Below are 19,998 nucleotides of genomic sequence, written 5' to 3'. Positions count from 1 at the left end.
TTTTTTTGTTTTGTGTTGTTTTGTTTTCTCAACTGGGAATCTGAGAGTCTGGCCACTAGACTAACTAAGTTGCAATCTAAGGGCAACTTCCGAAAAGTAGATTCTGGACATAAAGTCCCCACTCAGAAATGGTCCTCTGATGTGGGGCAGGGGAGCTGTGCAAATGGGGTGGGGTGGGGTGGAGGAAGCCTCTCTGGAGCAAGAGTGAGGTAGAGACATGTCCAAGCCCCAAAAATGTCATCCTGAGACCAGCGGGAGCAGAGCCCTCCCTCCCTGCCCCGGGCCTGCACGTCCCAGCACTATTACCCCAACCTCTGCCACTGCTGAGGAGGTCACATAGCCTGGAGGGCAGGTTACACAGGTTAAGCATCCTCTCTCCTTATAAGAGCATGTCCAGAAAACACCTGGACTTCCTCCTCATGCAAATACGGCATTCCCAGCCCCTTAGCCCTCACCAAAGATGTCCACTCAGCCAGAAAGCTTCTACCCACTCCCCAGAGGTTTAAACACAATGAAAACTGCTTCCTGAGAAGTCTATTATTTCTAGTCACCCTCACCCACCACTTGAGTTCTCTGAAACCCACCTTTCATGGTCACAGGCAATCACACTGTTCAAGGAGAGACAGCAGAGTGGGAAAGACACTTTGACAATCACTTGTGATTTGGGCAGGATGTCCACTTCCTCTAAGCCATATTCTAGGAGGATGAACCAGTTCACGGACAAGGTGCCCAGCTCAACTCTTATAATCTAGAAGACACCATTTCCCTTTAATCATTCCCGTAATCTTTCCCTCATTAACCTACGTGTTAATGTGCATATGTACAGGTTTATGTGTGTGTACACACTGTATCTTGTCCCCTTTTTTAACTTTTCCCTTAGCCATTCACTCATAAACTACCTGAGTTGCTACGGCCAATATACCAGGTCCTGTTCCATTCTCTTCATCACCTGCAACTTCCATCACCCAGCTGAAAGAAGGTAGAGGAAAATAGGCTTGAAATGCATCCAGTGGTAAAGATGAGATTAGGCTAGAGAGCTTTGGATACTGCCAAAGCCAGATTAAAAGCCAGATTTTGCCAAATCCCTACCAAAACAAAGCTTTAAGGTCATTTCTTCCAAACTGGGAATCTCTGTATAAGAGGACCCCACTGTCAGGTGGGTCTTGAGGAGAAGGAAGGTGAGTGCTTGAAGGGATTCAGGATCGTCATGGAAACAAAGCTCTATGGACGTCGGTGAGGGATTACTAAACTAGGTTAGCTGAGGCAGGCACGACCACCTAAACATAGGCAGCATCATCCCACCTGCTTGCATCCTGTACTGAATAAAAGGAAGAGAGCAAGCTGAGCCCGAGCCATCTCTACCTCTTAACTGTGGGGGCAATGTGCACAGCCCCTTCAAACTCCTGCCACCGTTCCTTTCCCCCATGACAACTGTCATCCTTGGAACCGTGAGCCAAAGCAAACCCTTCTTGCCTTACATGGCTTCTGTCTGGGATCTTTTCTCAACAGTGAGACAAGTAGGGGGAAGAAACGAGGCCAGAAGTTAGACAACTTCAGAGAGTTTGTGCCACCACAATTCATAGTCAAAACACCAGGTAGAAAGAGAGGAGGCAAGAAGTAAACATTAGGAAGAAACCTGGCAGCAGCAGAAAAGCCTGGCAGTCTGCAGGGACACCAGAAGAAAACAGACCGCCAGCACTGATCAACAACAGCGTTTTGTCCACATGAACAGCTGGAGCTGGGGAAGGGTGACACAGCCAGAGACCGGACAGCTGAGGAGTCGGCTGCTCTGAAGGCTGCAGGTCCCCCAGCCCGGCCCTCCAGGTCTACCAGACGCAGCCAAGAGGAGGACGGCAGAGCCCCTGCTCTTCCGGGTAGTGGAGGCCTGAGCACGGGCACCTGAGGGTGCATGTGCACCTCCGAGAACGCACAGACACATGAGGTGGGGGTCATCACTGCGCTCACATGAGAACGAACGCCCCCATGCGCACACATGCATTGTTTCCTTAGCCATGTGTAATTTTGGTTTCACATCTGAGAAATCATTACCTAATTCAAAGTCACAAATACTTACATGCTTTCTCCTGTGTCTGTGTGTACTCGAATGTCTGTTTGTGAGCATGTGCTTGAGTGCATGCATGTGCGTTTACACCTGAGCATATGTTTGCAGATCCAAATTGTGTTTGGGAGGTTTGGGGTCACACTGGTTTCGCCAGCTGTTGAGAATTGCAAAACAAATGCAGCCCATATAGTCAGCATCTTTACCTTTTACTCACTGCAGCCTGCAAAAGAAGCCGATAGCAAACTATGTCAAGGCCTCAAAGCTGGCTGCCCACTGTGTGTGTGCAAGTGTATGACAGACAGAGACACAGACACAGACAGATAGACAGAGACAAAGAGAGACAGAGACAGACAGTGAGAGAGAGAGAATCGGTATGACTAAACAACAATAATGTGGGTGCCCACAGAGATCAGCCAGGATGTCTGATTCCTTGGAGTTGGAATTACAAAACGTTATGAGATGTCAGATAAGGATGCTGGGGTTAAAACTGTGTCCTCTGAAAGCACAGCAAGCACTCTTAACTGCTGAGCCATCTCTCTAGCCCCTGCCTTTTCATTATGATGAAGTTCAATTTATTTGTTGTTTCCTAACCCATCTATAGTTTTGGTGTCATATCTAAGAAGCCATCCCTGGGCTGGAGAGATGGCTTAGTGTTAACAGCACTGGCTGCTCTTCCAGGGATCTGAATTCGATTCCCAGCACCCACACGGTGGCTCATAACCATCTGTAATTGAATCAGATTTCCTTTTATGGTGTGCATGAAAACAGGGCACAAAAATACATTAAATAAATAATCTTTAAAAAAAAGGGAAAAAAAACACTCCCAATTCAAAGGCACAAGCATTGGCTTCTATGCTTTCTCCTGAAAGCTCCATATAGTCAGCCTTTACATCAGGCCCATGACTCAACAGATACTTCTTGAATAGCTTCTATGTGCACATTGCTGTTCTGAGGCTGGGTACCAGGTACCAACACACCAGTGAACTATGTGAGTGACTTCAGGTCCTGAAGAAGAGACACCATCGAGAGGAAACAGATAATAACCAAAAGCACACACAGGATAATCTGAGCCAGTGTGGTGGGCTAAAGAAGGGCCCACATGGCAGATTCAGGAAGCGGGGTGGCTTGTGTGCTAAAGTTATGGTGTGTGCAGGCTAGTTTTATGTCAACTAAAGTTATCTGAGAAGAGGGAGCCACGGCTGAGAAAATGCCTCCACAAAACTGACCAGTAGCCATGTCTGTGAGATAGTGTCTTGATTAATTATTAATGTGAGAGGGCCCATCCCACAAGGCCACGTGCAGTGAGCCAGTGAGCAACACTCTCCCATGGCCTCTGCCTCAGTTCCTGCCTCCAGTTCCTGCCCTGAGTTTGTGCCCTGACTTCTTTGGTTGGTAGACTACAAGCTGTAAGAAGAATAAACCCTTTCCTTCCCAAGTTGCTTATGGTAACAGTGTTTAGCAGTAGGAACTCTAGCTAAGACTTGGAGTGACTGTTACCAGTGGTGGTGGTAGCCAAAGTTGCGTGGGCTGGGCAAAGGGACCTTCTAAATTGATCTGGTTTATTTACTGCGTTACTTATTACAATATTGACAGTTACCTTGATCTGAAGTAGTTGATAGTGTTGTTCATGGCATCATTTCTAAAATTCTCCACTCCTAGGCCCTGGCAGACATGAACAATCAATCAGTGTTCTCTGTATCGTCAGAGTCCTTCTCCACATAGTCATGACCAGTCAGTTTAAGTTCTCATGAGAGCTGGGACTCATTTTGCTTCTCTGACCCCCTGTTTTTCAGACAATACATTCCTGTTACGATAACTTGAAAGATTCAAGGAGGAAAAGAGGGAAAAAAAGGAGGAAAAAAAAAGAGGAAAAGAGACACAAAAAGAACTTAATGGTTCTCAGCCTGACTTCCCACTCGTCTCCAAGCCCGCTGTGATTGAGGAACATGGCTTGTTTTTTCACAGGAATGTATGCACTCAGAACAGTTCAGAGCCTCACCTATGTGAGTGTCAGGTTGGTTGTCATTCGCCTCCCAGGTTACCAAGCCGTGGGAAAATCCTACCCCTCGGGAGGCTAAAGCTTTTGTGTGAGAGTGCCCTCTCTCCCAGGAACAGGGGAGAAAGCAAAGATAACATCTAACTCTGTCTAACTACTACTCTATCACAAAGGCTCGTGTGCCTGGAGTGTGCACTTCTGAATTTTAACTGTAATTAGGATGATCTACATCTCAAACTCATTTTGCACGCTACCTCTGACTGGGCTCCATGAGAGGGCCATCAAATCTACTGTGTGTTTAGGGATAAAGGTGAAACACCCCTACAGGAATGGAGAGAGCCAGGCCAAGCACCATGGAGCAAGTCATGCCACTGCCTCTGCCTCTCAGTTTGTTCTAGATTTTAATAATTAAAAAATTGTGTGGGAGGAGAAGCAGAGGTCAGTTATTCTTTAAAACTTTAGTGTGTGTGTGTGTGTGTGTGTGTGTGTGTGTGTGTGTGCATGCAAACATGCAAACACATGTGCTCCAGTATAATGCGCAAGTGTGTACTTGTGTGCTTCAGTGTGGATATGGAGGTCAGAGGACAACTTGTTGGAGTCAGTTTTCTCCTTCCACCTCTGTATGAGTTCTAGGAACTCAACTCGCGTCCTTACATCTGCATGGCAAATGCCTTTACCTTCTGAGCAGGCTTGGGGGTTGTGCTGGCTTGTTTTAGGACAATTTGACACAAGCCAGAGTCATTTGGGAAGAGACAACCTCAGGTGAGAAAATCACCTCAGCAGGCTGGCCTGCTGGTGCAAGGTCCTGTTTAACAAGCTGGGCAGGGGGTCCAGGTGCGATAAAAAGCAGGCTGGGTATGGGTAAGCCAGAGGGGAGCAAGCCAGTAAGCGGCATTGCCTCCCCCCCCCAACTCTGCGTCAGCTCCTGCCTCCAGGTTCCTGCCCTGACTTCCCTCAGTGATGGACTGTTACCTGGAAGTGTAAGCGATATAAACCCTTTCCTCCCTGAGTTGCTTTTGGTCATGGTGTTTGACCACAGCAATAGAAACCCTAACTCAGCCCCACCTTATTTTTTAAGAGAGCGTCTCTCATTGAACCAAGAGTTAACCAATTGACTAGTGAGCCTCAGGGATACAGGGCGGCACCTAGTGCGTATGTCCTGGGATCCAAACCCAAGCCCTTAAGTTTTCACGATAACACTTTGCTGCTGGAGGCACCTCTCCAGCCCTACTAGGTTTTTATTTTATTTTATTTTTTTAATGGCAGAATTAGCTCGATGGGTCTCCAAAGCTGCCAGAGACCTCAGCTGGCTTAACAGGCACACCAACTGCTTTGTGGCAGAGGGCTGGCGCTGGCAGGGAGCGAAGTGATTTACTGCTAATGGGATTCTTGCTGTAGGTGTAGATCTGTTAAGTCTACCCAACTTACCACGAGCCACATGGGGCTATTTGACTAAATTAATTTAAGTGAAGCGAAATTGAAAAGACAATACTTCAGGACACGAGCCAAATTTCAAGGGCTCACTGGCTGCCTGTCGTTAGCAGCTTCTTAACTACAACGACATGAGACGTCTTCATCATTCCGGAAAGTTCTACCTAGAACACCAGTGCCGAGAGGCCTTCGGTTTCACAGAGATTCTCGGATATAAAGGGAAACTAGTGACAAGGTGCAGAGTGGCTTCTTCCTCCCTGGGCTGTCTGGGGACTGTGCACTCACACAGAGTATAATCCGCCAAGATGCTGTTCTTCGCATTTTCTAAAGGGAACACTGGTCAGACGCAGAGAAGTTTGCCCATGCATTTCAGCTGGAAGGCACGAACACCCGTGTGGTAGGTACAGTGGAGGATGGCAGGACTGTGTGCCGTGTGGGGCTCTGACAAGTCGTGTAGATTGGACCAGCCCCTTTCTGCCTTGACCCTTCACCTCTTCCTGGCCTTCTAGAAGTTGTCCTGGCTTACCGGAAGAAGACTCCTGTCTAGAAAACTGCACATGGAGACAAGTCATGTGTTTGCTGTGACAAGATGAAAATGTGCCATCGTTAGTCTCAAGTGTCCTGGTTAGAGAAAAGGAGTTGTTGAGCTGTTTATCTCTTGCTACCATGCTGCTCCCTTCCAGGTCTCTGACGGTCTGCACATTGGGCCTAACTGTAACAACTAGGTCTCAGTGGCCAACACTGTTTGTTGATGGTTTTCTTTTTAATCTCAGTCTAAGGTAAGAGGAGCCTGCCATGCGTGTCCAGCAGTGTCCAATGGTCCCCACTCTACCCTTATCTGTAATTTTAACTTCCACACTTTCAGCTGCCTGAGGCAGGTAGGGGTAGGTAGAGAGGAGGGAGAGAGAGAGAGTGAGTTCTGTTGTAGCTTTGCATGTGAGATGTGCTATTATAGTTGAATTTGAAATGTCCCCTGAAGGCTCATGTGTTAAAAGCTGCTGGGCGCCTTGGTGGGGGTTGGAACCTGACATTGATTCACCCAGTGATGAATTCATCATACAGTGACATTGCTGGGAAATAGTAGAAACTAGGGAGCAGGGCATGTCTGGAAGAAGTGGGACACTGAAGGTGTAGCCAGGGACATTACATCTTTCTGTTTCCTGGCCACATGCGGTGAGCAGCTTCTTCTAAGGTGCCTCATCCCTCCACCTCACACCCAAGGCAACATAGAGGTGGAAAACCTTAGGCTTAACCCTCTGAAATGAGCCAAGATAAATCTTGTCTTCATCACAGTAGCAAAATCTGACTCTGATGCCCACACCCGTGGTCTTGTTTAATCATTGCATTTGATCAGTAGTTGTTCTTAATCTCTTATTGAGCCTGATTTATACATTAGACTTAGAGAAATACCTGCATGGGAAATAGCAGTGCAGATAGGGATCAAGGTTCCCACTGAGCGTCTTGAAAAGTGTTCGTCATGAATAAAGGAGCTCTCTCTCTCTCTCTCTCTCTCTCTGTGTTCTCTCTCTCTTTTTTCTCTCCTCTCTCTCTCTCTCTCTCTCTCTCTCTGTGTGTGTGTGTGTGTGTGTTCTTTCTGGCTGACATCTGCCCACAGAGGCCAGAATGAGAAATCTATCAGGAAACCCTGGTTTAGGGCTGCCCTCGGCTTCCCCTTGAGCCTTTCATGCCATTTCATAAGTTTGCTGCTGTTAGGAAAGTTGCTAGCTGGGAAACAAAATGGGTCCCTTCTCTTATGAGAATGTCAATCAATTGATGACATTCAATTGACATCAATCTAGAGCTCCCAGGGAGATTGTGACCTCCTACTCACACTGAGTCAGATGGTGGTAAAGAATGTCATTTGGAGGACGTTTGTGAGCAGCAGGTTACTTCTGCACAAGCGGGCCTTTTGTGCTGGCCACTCTTGGAGGTGTTGGCGTTGACCCCAGAGCGAGGGAGCAGGGGGAGAGTACCCATCGTCCATCTATCTAGTGGCTGGTCTGCTCTGGATCTTCTGCCCACCCCCGGGCAGGTCGCTGGTGATCCTACAGGCAGAAAAGCCCTGTGTACAGGTCCAAGGGAGTTCAGAGGAACACTGGGTAAGAGCAGGACGTTACAGAGTTATCTCGTTACCAGGATGTGGGAATGAGGCTTAGTGCAGAAGGCAGGTGTCCTGAGCCCACAGGGTTCCCAGTGTCACAACACAAGTGCCGGCTGTGGAGAGGTATTCACACACACAGTGTCCGAGTCCTGCCATTCCTCCAGGGCAGATGTGGCTGTTTCCTTGTGGAGTTAAGAAAATTTAACTCTGCGAGGTGAGGCACCACTCAAGGACACCAAGCAAAAGCGAGGGAGGCAGAACTCAAGTCTGACGCTATAATCTGGGGTCTTTTCAGGGATCTATCAACCCAACAGGCATCTTGAGGGAAGGCTCAGAACTCTGGGTCCACCCATAGGCCTGCACAGTTGGCACCCATGCTTCCCTCTTCTTTAGGGGCCTCAGCCTAGCAATTCATTTTCATCTGGGAGCTCAGAGCCAGTCCTCTACTGGGAAGCTCTCTCATCCCAAGGGTTGCATCTTAGTTCAGTAGGGGTGCTTGGTGGGACAGGGGTCGAAGCTGAGAGCCCACAGGGGAGGAGCAGGGCAATCCTCAGATCTGGACTTTCTGCAGAGAAAATCACTCAGGACCTCACTCTACCCACCAGCCTTGTGGGTGACAATGACATCAGCTAGCATTTAACGGGTGCTCCTTGCACAGTCACCCTGCTAACAGCTTCACATGAATTCACATGAATGGCTTTACACTGAATTCCCAGGGCTCCACAGAGGAGAAAACTGAGATGCAAAGATCTTGAATGATTCCTTCAGGGTGATTCGGCAGGCACATTAGAACACAGGTGACTGGATTTCAAAGCCTGCCCCCTTCACCTCCCAAGCTAGCCTCTTCTCCAACAAAACACATACTCTTCGTTAGCAAGATGGATTTAACAGTCATCCGCTCATTCTCTGGGTATGGTCCTCAGTTTCCTAAGAAGGAAATACATAAAAGAGGAGGAATCAAAATCAAGCCAGGTCTAGGAGGGAAGAAGGACCTCTTCCTCCCTCAGGGTCCCTACCTACTGCCCTCCAGAGGCCTCCACAAAGAGCAGTTCCCACATCTGCGCTCTGAAGCCACTTAGCCATTCCCACACATACACACATGCACACAGCGCTCCAAACATCCCCAGAGACACCCAACAGGGACAGGGGGACAGGGTTCATTCCTAATGGGAGGTGGGGACAAGCAAGAGTGATCAAGAGATGCTTACAGAAGGTCCCTGGGGACCTAGAAAACAATCTGTAGGGGACACAGAACTGTGAAAGAGCAAAGTGACAAGAATCTGCAGAACGGTTTTCCCGGGGACCCACTCAGGTTTATAACTGGGTCCTCCCTGGGCCTCCTTAGACTCTGAGGCAAGCTGGAAGTGTCCAAATGGAAAGGCAGGACAAGAGGACATAGAAAGCCTGCAGAGAAAGTTCCAGAGTCCTTCCACAAGGCCACCTTCTCTGAGGGAGGAACAGGTCCCAGGCAGAAGGGGAGGCACAGAGCTCATCAGCCCTGGGGAGGGTATCTCACTCCATTGTTCCCCTTCCCTCCCTCTGCAGAAGTCAAAGGCTCTAAGGGAGCTATGCCTCCAAAGAACTCAGCCTGCCCCCATCCCTCCTGTGTCAATGTCCCCTTGTAGTCCCTTGCCATAGAGAATGGCCTTAGAGGGCTTCTGTGAGAGTCCTTCACCAGGCTGGAAGTAGGAAGGGTCCAGGCAGAAGAGAAAGGGACCTTAGTGGAATGGCTTGGGGCTCTTTCCCCCTCATGGGGTATCTGGTTTCCGCCTCTGCTCCCTGTGGGCCTGAGGAAACAGCTCCCCCATGATCTTGCCATCTTGCCACCCCCCCTCCAGTGTTCACCCACTCTGCCCAGCTCCACTGTGTGCCTGTGCCCTCCTGCCTCTTCTGTTCCCCAACATGCTTGTGAACTGATGGAATGACATTCAAGGTGACCCTGAGACCTGGGGGTGGGGCTGGTAAGGAGTTGGCACAGGGCAGAGAAGCCCTTTGAAGCAGGGCCCAGGCTCCTGTGTGGCACAGGACGCCTAGGGAGTCACGGCTCCCACCTTTCTCCCAGACAACCCGCGCCCCAGGCCCACGATCAGAGCTTTGGGGCACTTTGCAAAGTGGGGAGGGGAGGCTGGCAAGGGTGGGAAAGGGCAGATGAGAGCGGTGGCTGACTGTCCTGTCACTTGCAGCTTGTGCAAAGCCCCTGGACCCATTGCCCTGCACAGATAAAGGCCTCAGACCCTTAGGAATAACTCACAACAGACTGTGCAGGGACTTCGAGAAAGTCTCCTCAAGGGTTTCCCTTTGTGCTTTTAGCTGCTTTTCCGTGGCCTCGGAGCTGGGCAGGGGCTCAGCCACCTCCTCTGAGCCATCCCCTCACCTCCATACCCTCTTCAGCCCCATGCTGGCTGTCCAGCTTCTCGGGGGTGAGAAACTCATTCTGCCCCCAAAGCTTTGGCACTTGCCATTTCCCAGGCTACAACACTCCTCCCTGGTTCCCCACAGCCCTCAGCTCACATGGCACCTCTGGGGAGGGGGAGAAAGGACTGTCCCTGCCACATCACTCCTTTCTGTCGTCTTCCCGGCACTCATCATCCGATGACAATGTAGATTCATTTCTGCACCCGCTGGCTAGTGCGCTGGTGGTCAGTGGGGCCTTGGCCCTGGGCCCACTGAGACTGCACAATAGTGCTCAGGAGAGATGTGAAACAAGCACGAAGGCCTCCGCTCGCCTCTGCATCTTGTACATCTGTTTGGAGCCGCAGTCAGCCCCAGATGTGTTATTTCCCTTGTTAATTACCGCAGAGTAATTGTAGTAAGAAGTGTAAGTAAAGCACGCGTTAATGGGGGGAACCGATTTCCTGCAGGCTCACAGGTCACTGGAAGCAAAGCTAGGCCCCCCTGCAGCGCGCCAGAATTCAAGAGGGGAGCCTTCTCCTCGCCCACCGCCCACCGTCTCTCAGGAAGGGCCCCTCCCATCCTGAGGCCCATCTTTTCCTTACAGAAGAGGTCGGAACCTAGGAAAGCCTGGACCCTTCTGGGACTGACATCTTGATTCTTTGTGTCCCAAAAGGGCTGAGAGACACGGAGCGTATGACTCAACTTCTCTGAGCCTCAGTCTTTCCATCTTAAAATGGGCTAGCAGTACTTCCCTGCGGGGCTCGTAGGATGCTCTGAATGAATCTCCACTAAGGTGGCACGCTTCTCTCCCATTGCAGAGAAAAGACCTGCCCAGCCCTGCACCTCCACCTGCTGGGACTCTGCAGGAGACGCCCCCTCCGGCTTGATTTTGACAAGGCTGGTGACAAGCATCTTTAATATGGCGGCTTCAGACCTCAGTTTCTGTGGTGGGGTTGTTGGCTGGGCAGAAATGTCGCATCTTCCTAGAGAGTCGAGGGCAGTGCCACTGTGAAAGACTGTTTCCATTTCTGCGTCCGGCCGTCTGTTTTCCTCCCACCCAACCCAGAACACGCACAACGTGGCCGGTAATGCCCTCGGGGTTGGAGACAGCAGGACCGGCTCCAGCATGTAGAAGAGAAAGAGGCTCTTAGGAGCTGCGGAGGCGGAGTCGCAGCAGATATTCCGAGGCCCACGGGTTGGTCACTCACTGCTGAACTGTGACGATCTGGGCCTGGGTCTGTTTCTCCGTGACCCTGAGCCGCCCTCTTGTGGGCATCAGCGGTAGTGCTGGGGCTCCTTTGCTCTCCCAGCATTGTTTTTTCTCTTTTCCTCTTTTCTTCATTAATTAATTAATTAATTCACTTTACATCCAGTTCGTAACTTCCTTTTCCTCTCCTCCCAGTCCCTCGCTCTCCCCACTCCTCTCCTCTTAAGCCGCCCTCCATGAGTATCAGCCTGCCTTGGCTCATTAAGCAGGACTAGGCACTAGACAAATCGGTCCGTTGAGGGGAAAGGGGCCCAAAGGCAGACAGCAGAGTCAGAGACCACCTTTGCTCCTGCCGTTAAGGTACCACACGAGGACCAAGCTGTATATCTATTACATATGTGGGGGGGGGGTGTCTAGATCATCCCATGATATTCGGTCTCTGTGAGCCTTATGGGTCCAGGCTAGCTGATTTTGTAGGTTTTCTTGTGGTGGCCTTGATCTCTTTGGCTCTTCCAATCCTTCTTGTTTGTTTAAGGGACTCTTAGCCACCATTCTTAGGGATGCAATACTGCCAAACAATCACTTTCATACTGCCCAAAACATAGAAATGAAGATGTTGTCTGGTAACTGGTCCTACCTTTAAATAGGGAACCATTATTTTGCTTTTAAAAAATCAACATACAAAATTTTGACAATAACAAAAGGCGCTAACAAGATAGTATACAAGTATGCAAAATATTATACAAAATGACCTGAGTTCGATTCCCAGGACCCACATCACAGGTTCACAACTGTGTGAAACTTCAGCCCCATTGAATCCAATGCCTCTGTCCTCCTCAGGCACACACACACACATTTACACATTCTTAAATTTGAAATAAATACTTTAAAAGGAAGAAATAAATATTTGCGAGCCAACAGTGACCCTCTACCCCACAGCCAACAAAAGAAGGGAAGGGGACACAGTCTTCTTGAGAGGCACTGGTTTAGAAGGAGTAGCTGAATTTCTGCAAAACACTTGGTCAGTTGGTGCTCAGTTCTGAACAGGATCCAGGACAGGCAGTCATGTGGACTGAGTACAGACCAGTCAGTTCTGGCTGTTGATCCTGAAACCACAGGTGCTACTCCCAGCCCACTTTCCATATTCCAGTCAAAAGTCTACCCAGTCAGCACCGGGGCATGGAGTCCACTCCGGAGTACTCAGCCATCCCTTTATGCTGCAGTGCTGACTGGCCATCCGTTTGGGCCAGCCCCTGGCTCCTACAGATTCTGAAAAGACTAAGATGGTGTCCCTGCCCCAGCTCATCCACACTGGACAGTTCACTCCAAGCACACTCTGCTGGGAAGGACCCTTCAGGCTCACCATGGCTCCACCACTCCTCGGGAACATGGCTTACGCCATCCCTCTCCAAGCCTCTATGTGCTCACCGGTGGCATGGAGGTGGTAATGGGAGCTTCTTCCCCAGATAATGGTGAGCGCCGAGGGGAGATGAAGCACACATGTAAGACACGGAGAGGCGGCTTGCTTTTTCAGCCATGTTAAGTTCTCTTCAGATCTTGACTGAACTTGACCATGTCTCTGTAAAGGCCTGGATGCCTGCCGAACCTTTGAGAGGACCGCGTTTTAGAAGCAGTCCATGGGAGAAGTGGTACAACATACCTTATTTTAAAGGAGAATGCGGGAGCTGACCCACAGTCACGCCCACGTTCGAAGAGGCGCCAGGCAGAGATCCTGCCTGTACTTGAACCCAAGGCTTCAGCACTGCCCGGGGGAGGGGGCACATGAATGCCATGCTTCATGGCTCTGTGTCTTTGTTTTGTGAAGAAGGCACAGCTGCACCCTCCTTCCTGCCATGACTTCCAGGCCAGTGCTCACTGGACTTTAGCTGGAATTTATGAATCTCTAACTCTCAGGATCATAGTCCATTATGACTCTGTGTGGCACCCAGCTCCTAGGTCAGGACTTGGCTCAAGTCCTTCCCTGAATGTATAGAGGTCTTGTAGAAACCTTGGGCCAAAGGAAGCAAGCTCCTACTGTAGGTGGCAAAAGAGTAAATTATGGTAAAAATTAAGAAGAACTTAATATAAAAGCAGAGTTAGCCTTCTCACCCCAGGTGAACCTTGACCTTCATCAGCTGGCTGAGCAGAGCAGCCATGTTTTAAGGAGACAGATAACTTCTCATCCCTCAGGTGTCCACTGACTCCCTGCATGCCCAAGATGAATGGTACTAGTCTAAGGTCAAACACGAAATGCCAACGATTGCATCAAAACATCAGATTACATAAAAATAAAAATAAGCAATCATCAGAATAAGTTAGCCACGCAGTGACCTGCTCCTGACGGAGGCCACTGTCCACATTTCCTCCTTTCTTTCAAAAATAGCTGGGTGCTCAGTGCCTCCCTGGGGTCGCCAAATAGGAAAGAGTCCCTCAGGAGCCGTTACAGGGTCCCAGTCTCTCAATTTCTCTTTTGCTATCACATGGAAAATCACCAAGGAGAATAATGATTTTCTGTAGACAAGTGTAAACAAAAGAACATGCAATCTGCCCTTTCTCCCCAGGAGAGCATTTTGCTTTTTTTTTTATTTTTCCAGTTTAGGAAAAAATGGTGAGATCACTTAGGGTGTTGTGGAAATGTCAGGAAATCAAAGACACGATACTGAGAAAATACAAAGAAGTCTTTAGAAGACAAAGAAGCTGGCTGCCAGGGTGGGTATGCGGGGAGTGGTCGGATGACAGTATTAAGGTCTCAGTTTTAAGAAGCAAGCTCAGGTGGGAAGGAATGTGGAAAACAGGCCCTCGTGGAGACCTGCCATGCCCATTTCGGGGTGAGAGAGTGGTCTGTATTCTGTGGTGACTGATTAACAGACTGTCTTAAAGTACGGTGTTTGCTCGTGGCTTGCTAGCAGGACTGAGGGATGGCCAGAGAGAACTTAGCTCTCTGCTCAGCTCAGACATGCTTGGGTCTACCATGACTTCCAGTGATCTCTGTCCCCTCCCTGAGTCTCTTCAGAAAAAAACGGGATGCTCCTTGTGGATGTGACGGGGTTTGGGGCTGACTCCCATCTCGGGTATCTGTCTTATCTAGGGTTTCTGTTGCTATGATCAAACACTGTGACCAAAAGCGACTTGGAGAGGAAAGGGTTTCTTTTGCTTCTAGGCCCAGGTAACACTCCATCACTGAGGGAAGTCATTCACGAAAAAGAGCGAGGCCTATGGGGCGACAGTGAAATCCATGTTTAAGGCCCACCTCTACCAACTGATGTCACCAACTAACAGACTCAGGCTGGTGCTGCTATGTCTGCCTGCTTCAGTCTCCATCCTGCACACCGGAGCCCTTACCCCTGAGTGCTGGAGTTCTTTGCTTAGCCTCCTGCTTGGAAAGGGTAGGGGACTTCAAGGCACCTGCTGAGGTCCAGACAGGGGAACAGACGCCACAGTGTCTAACTAAACTAATGGGTGGCTTCACCAGGGTGCCAGCCACGTGCCCATGAAGCATCCTCCCCTTAGAAGTTCCACATCCCCTCCCATATCCCAGTTTGCCTCTTTCCCCAAGGGACAGGTACTGCTCCCAGCAGTGGGGTGAGGAGAGGTCATGGAACGTGAGCCAAGTGGCCAAGGGTGTGACGTCCCAGCAGCCAGCAGAGCTCATGGGAGTTTGCTATTGTTTATCAAATGCATCTGGGTTCATGTTCGCCTGAGAGAGGGTGGGGGAGGGGGAGTAGCGCCAGTGCTGAGCAGTGACTGGTGACTTTAAAAACTGTCCTCAACTGTCCCAGTAAGTTAGTCTGTGTCAGAGTCCATGTCCCACAAGAGCAGTTCATGAGTGTTCCTCACAGCAAGAGTTCCTGGGATCCAGTGCGTGTGGGTAACACTGTCAGCCTCACCAGCCTTGGTGGACGCCCATTAGGATATTAAATGTTCTGAGAAACCCTGCAGAAGGAGAACGCGCCACCTCCCTGCTGGGTTCCCAGGAGCAAGCAGGGAATGTTGTCCGACATTTACTGCTGAGCTCACGGCAGAGCCCAGGACCCAGAGCTCTTGGGAGGCCCTCTCTCCTGCCCTGGTAGCTGCCGGGGGTGCAGCATTTCCACAGTTACACTAGCCATTAGCACAGCAATGGCAGGTTAAGAGTCACAGGATTCTTCAGTGTCATCGATAACCTGGCAGGCCTGAAAGGACACAGGGGGTCTGTCCTGGCAGTTATCCCACAGAGCCGCTGCAGTGTCACCCTGAAGCCTCCCGGTGAGGAAGATGGTGACACTTTGGGGTGCCCTGGAGAGCCTGGAGCAGGCATAAGGGGATAGATAAGTGCCCCACCCCCCTTCTAACCCGGATACTGGGGCTTTACAGAAGAAAGCAACAATCTGTATGTACATATGTATTTAGTAGACATATAGCATATATATGTGTGTGTACACTATGTTTCAATTACTGTGGCTTAAATCTAGGCTGTAGCTCTGTCTGCCACTTCTTATATTGCTCAGTACCGAGGGGTATGCAGCGGTGGGTCTTAGCTGCTTCTAACTATGAAGTCCCCCAGACTGCACCACATTTGGCCAAGCATTTCCCTAGTGAAGGACATCTAAGCAGCCTCCAGACCTCTGGGACCCACAGCCACCACTGTAATCGCTCTGCCGGTGCCCTTTTCATGTTGTGTGAGTGGCTCTGGGATGGATGTCCAGGAGGGGCCTCGTTGGGCCACTGTGATAGCTCTCTTTATCGTCAGCTTCACTCACTTGGAAAGAGGAAGCCTCAGCTGAAGAACGGTCTCCTGGTCTTTTGGGTTGTGTGCAGTGTGTTTTGACTGCTGTTTGAGGTAGGAGAGCCCAGCCTAGAGTGCAGCCGCACCCCAGGCAAGGGAGTCGGGGCTATAAAAGAAAGGGAGCTGAATGTGAGCCTGGGAGCAGGCAGGAAGCAGCCTGCCTTGGCGGTTTCTGCTTCATCTTCTTGCCTGCTTGAGTTCCTGCCCTGATCTCCTCTAACGATGGACTACAAACCGTGAGGTAAACACTTTCCTCTCAAAGCTGTGTTTGGCTGTGATGTTTATCATAGCAATAGAATTAGGACAGTCGTGAAGAAATGCTAAATTCCTTTCCCAAACAGCTTTTCAAATGCCAGGGCCCTACAGTCTAGCAAGGGCGCCCCCTTCTGGTAGACGCTGCCCCACCAACTCCAGCTTATTCCATAGGTGGTAGGTAGCTGGCAAGGATTCTAAGGGAGACCCTTCCTTTGGTGTGCCCAGGCCTGCGCCAGAAGCATGGCTTGAGGCTATGGTACCCACACCCAGCATTCTAGAGCACGACCCTCACCCCCGTGAGTCTGGCTAAGCAGAGCATAGCCAGACTGCAGATTGCCCTTTCCCTGCATCCTTGGCTTCCCTTGTCTCTCTAGCTGCTGCTGTCTAGGCTGGGAATGAGAGAGCAGGCTTCCTTTCGAGTGCCTTGGATTGCTTCTCTCTCTCTCTCTCTCTCTCTCTCTCTCTCTCCCTCCCTCTCTCTCCCTCCCTCCCTCCTTCCTTCCCTCCCTCCCTCTCCTTTTCTCCCTCCTCCCCTCTGTGCGTGTGGGGGGGGGTGCATCTACACACATGGAGAAGGCAGAGGTTCATGGCAGGGATTCTCCTCTATGGCTCTCCACCGTATTGTTGAGACAGCCTCGCCATTTAAGCCAGTCTGACTGGTCAGCAAGGTCTGGAGGTCGTCCTATATCTGCCCCATTACCACTCACACACCACCGTACCCAGCTTTCACGTGGGTGCTGGAGATCTGTACTCAGGTTTTCACGCTTGAGTGGCAAACCCCTTATCCACTGGGCCTTTCCCAGCCCCTTGGGTTTTTAACATGCCCACACATCTCCTTGTGTGTTTCTGGGCTCTTGGGCCAGGTTGCATGGAGAGTCTCTGTTGGTTTGGAGCAGTTCTTTGCAGAGTGTGTACCCTGGCTTCCTAGCTCCTCGCCTGCTCACCTGCTTTCTCGGCGTTTTCCTCTGCTGAAGAGCACGCCTTCATTCCTCTGTCTTCGCAGCCCTAGCCTTTGTGTCTGAGTCAGATCTCTGCAGCTCTCCTCGATTCTCTGCAGGCCTCTCAGGCCATGTTCTGTGTCAGTCCGGCCAACGAAAGGGAGGCAGAGCTGAGCTCGCTTCTTTGCCGTGATCTTCCACAGCTGTGAGCCCTCGCCTCCACTCTTGCCTCTCGTGGTTCACCTGCACAGCCCCAGAGGCTCCATGACTTCCATCTGAGTTCCCTCCAGTTTCCTTCTGTGTCTCCACCACGGTTTTAGTGTGGTTCTGTGGGTGTCTTAACATCTAGTGTGCTGGGTCCTGGGAGACAGCCTCATTGGTAAGGTGCTTGCATTGTCAGGTTCTCAGAATTCATGTCTAAAAATAACAGTGGTGGTGCAAGCTCCTAGTGCTGTGCCTCTGGGGCTTACTGGCCAGCTAGCCTGGGCTAATCAGGTCCCACTGAAGGCCCTGCCTCCAAAAACAAAGTGAATAGCCTCCAAGAAACAACACTAAGGTTGGCCTCTGGCCTCCACATTCCCGCGCGCACGCACACACTCACGCACGAAGGTTGTCCTGATAGAATGTATAGCGCTGAGCCAGGACCTGAAAACTGCCACCAACTGGCTCCTGTGGACCTTCAGGTCTGGCCTGAACCTGCCTGGCCTATTTCCTAGAACAATGCTGCAGTACCCTGCATGAGTGGCCCAGGCGGTTTGTGCTGTTAACTATGCTTACTTCTTTGCTGTCTGTGCCATTCTAGTCAGCAGCTTCTTCAAGAACAGAAGCTCGGTCTGACTTGAGTACAGTCCACACAACCCAGCCACAGCTACGGGTGGCACGCACGAAGTGTTTAAATGCCATGCTAAACCTGCCACTCAGGGACTGTGATTGCCACCAACAGAAAGGTTAAACAACTTGCCGAATGCCACCCAGCCAGAAAGGAGATAAACCTAAGTGATTGCACTTGGAGCTCATGCTCCCGTGAGCTCACTGGTCCTCCTCTCCATACATCCCAGGGTCTGTGGTGAGTGAGCGGATGAGTGAATGAATGCAAGGGAAATAGGGGAGGTGAGCAGCTAATCCAAACAGTTTAAACCACACTTGGCTAGCGCTCCTCTTTCCAAGCAATTATGCTCCTAATACCAGCTTTTTTTCCTGCAAGATACTGGTTTTCATAAATTATGGAAAATTCTTTGGCTATTGCTTGTTATGTTATGGCCTGGGGTGGAGCACAGGGGTGATAGATGACTATTTAAATTCTTTCCCATCGGCTTAGAGAATTCTCTAGGCCATCGCTGCGTGCAGAATCTATAATTAATTATTATTCACACTTAATACAGTTAGATACTGTGAACACACACGTTCCATTAATTTATGTGGCTGGCTCCTCATCATTTTCCCATAGGTATAGTCACTGATTTCTCAAGTTATTAAAAATTAAAATGTATATTAGGGAGGACGAGGAGCTTGGTGTCCTTGTACCTATTTTTAGTCTAAAGTCACAAACTGAGTGGGGAACTCAGCTGCTTTTGGGGGACAGTTCTGACTGAGAGTGGAAACACTTGTTCTCTCTTCACTGTTAATTAGGGACAGTTGGACCTCGAGGGTCCAGTGCCACGGGCTTTGGAGAAGACAGGTCTCAGTCCCTGCAGAAAGCAGGTAGGCATCCAGCTGGTAGGCGAGGTCGGGAAGTTTCGGGGTGAAGGAAGCCCTGACTGGCCCGGAGTGGCTGGCCGGAGCTGACCCTTGCAGAAAGATAAGGGGCCGGAGAAAAGGGGTCGGAGCAGAGGGAGGGATAGGCATTCCAGCTAGTAGGAAAAGCAGGTACTAATCACGGAAGTCAGGAGAGGACATGGCAGGTTCTAGAAGGCCAGAAAACTCCCTGAAGGCCCCCCCATGAAATGTGAGAGGTTGTGACCATGAACATAGGATATGGGTGGGGATAGTCACTGAAAGAGCCAGTCCAGAGCAGTGGCATGCAGAAGTCCCTGCTGCAGGGACAGCAGCCAGACTGCTTGCTTATGAGCTCGGAGACAGCCTTAGCACCATAGTGAGGTTAAAAAAATAAAAAACAAGCAAAACCGCAAAAAAGGCAGCGCAGTGGAGAAATGAGAGAATAGTACTTTCCAGAAATCCTCCGTGCAGAAATCCGAACACTGTGGTTATCTCGGGAACTTAAAACTCATGAGACCTACTTTCCATTTGAGAGTGAGGAAAACTAAGGTTCATTTTCCCGAAAATTAAAACCAAGAGCTTCCAAACACATAGATCCATCCCTGTCCAGCCGTCTGGAGAAGTCAGCTCTCTCTATTTCCCAGGAGCCTTTGCATTCCAGTTTTGGAGCACAGTTCTCACAGGGGACTTTCAAGCAGGTGAAACTGTGGGTAGGAACCCGAGACACACACACACGCACACACACACACACACACACACACACACACACTGCTCAGGCCACTCCTCAGATCAGCGACTCACTATGGCCCCTCTAGTGACAAGACAACCAGAGCCTCTGCTGATTTACATATTCTGCATAACTTTGCATAAAGCACGGACAAATCTCAGAGCCTGTACAAGAAAACTAATTAGAGGGGCACCTTGTCCTAGGACGGGAGGGGACATGTTTGCGTTCTTAGCTGCCGGGTGATGAGCTGGCTGGCTGGGAGACTGGCTGGATGCTGTTTGCTTTTTGAGACAGGACCTCACACAGCCCTGGTTGGCCTTGAACTTGCTACATAACCAAGGATAACCTAGAGCTTCTGATTCTCCTGCCTCTACCAGTTCTGGGGTGGCAAGTACACCCCCCAGCC

Source organism: Psammomys obesus, unplaced genomic scaffold (assembly GCF_907164565.1).
Source record: "Psammomys obesus unplaced genomic scaffold, mPsaObe1.curated_primary_1811, whole genome shotgun sequence".
NCBI classification, from domain to species: Eukaryota; Metazoa; Chordata; class Mammalia; order Rodentia; family Muridae; genus Psammomys; species Psammomys obesus.
The sequence above is the reverse complement of the archived record's forward strand: the minus strand, read 5'-3'. Positions refer to the sequence as shown.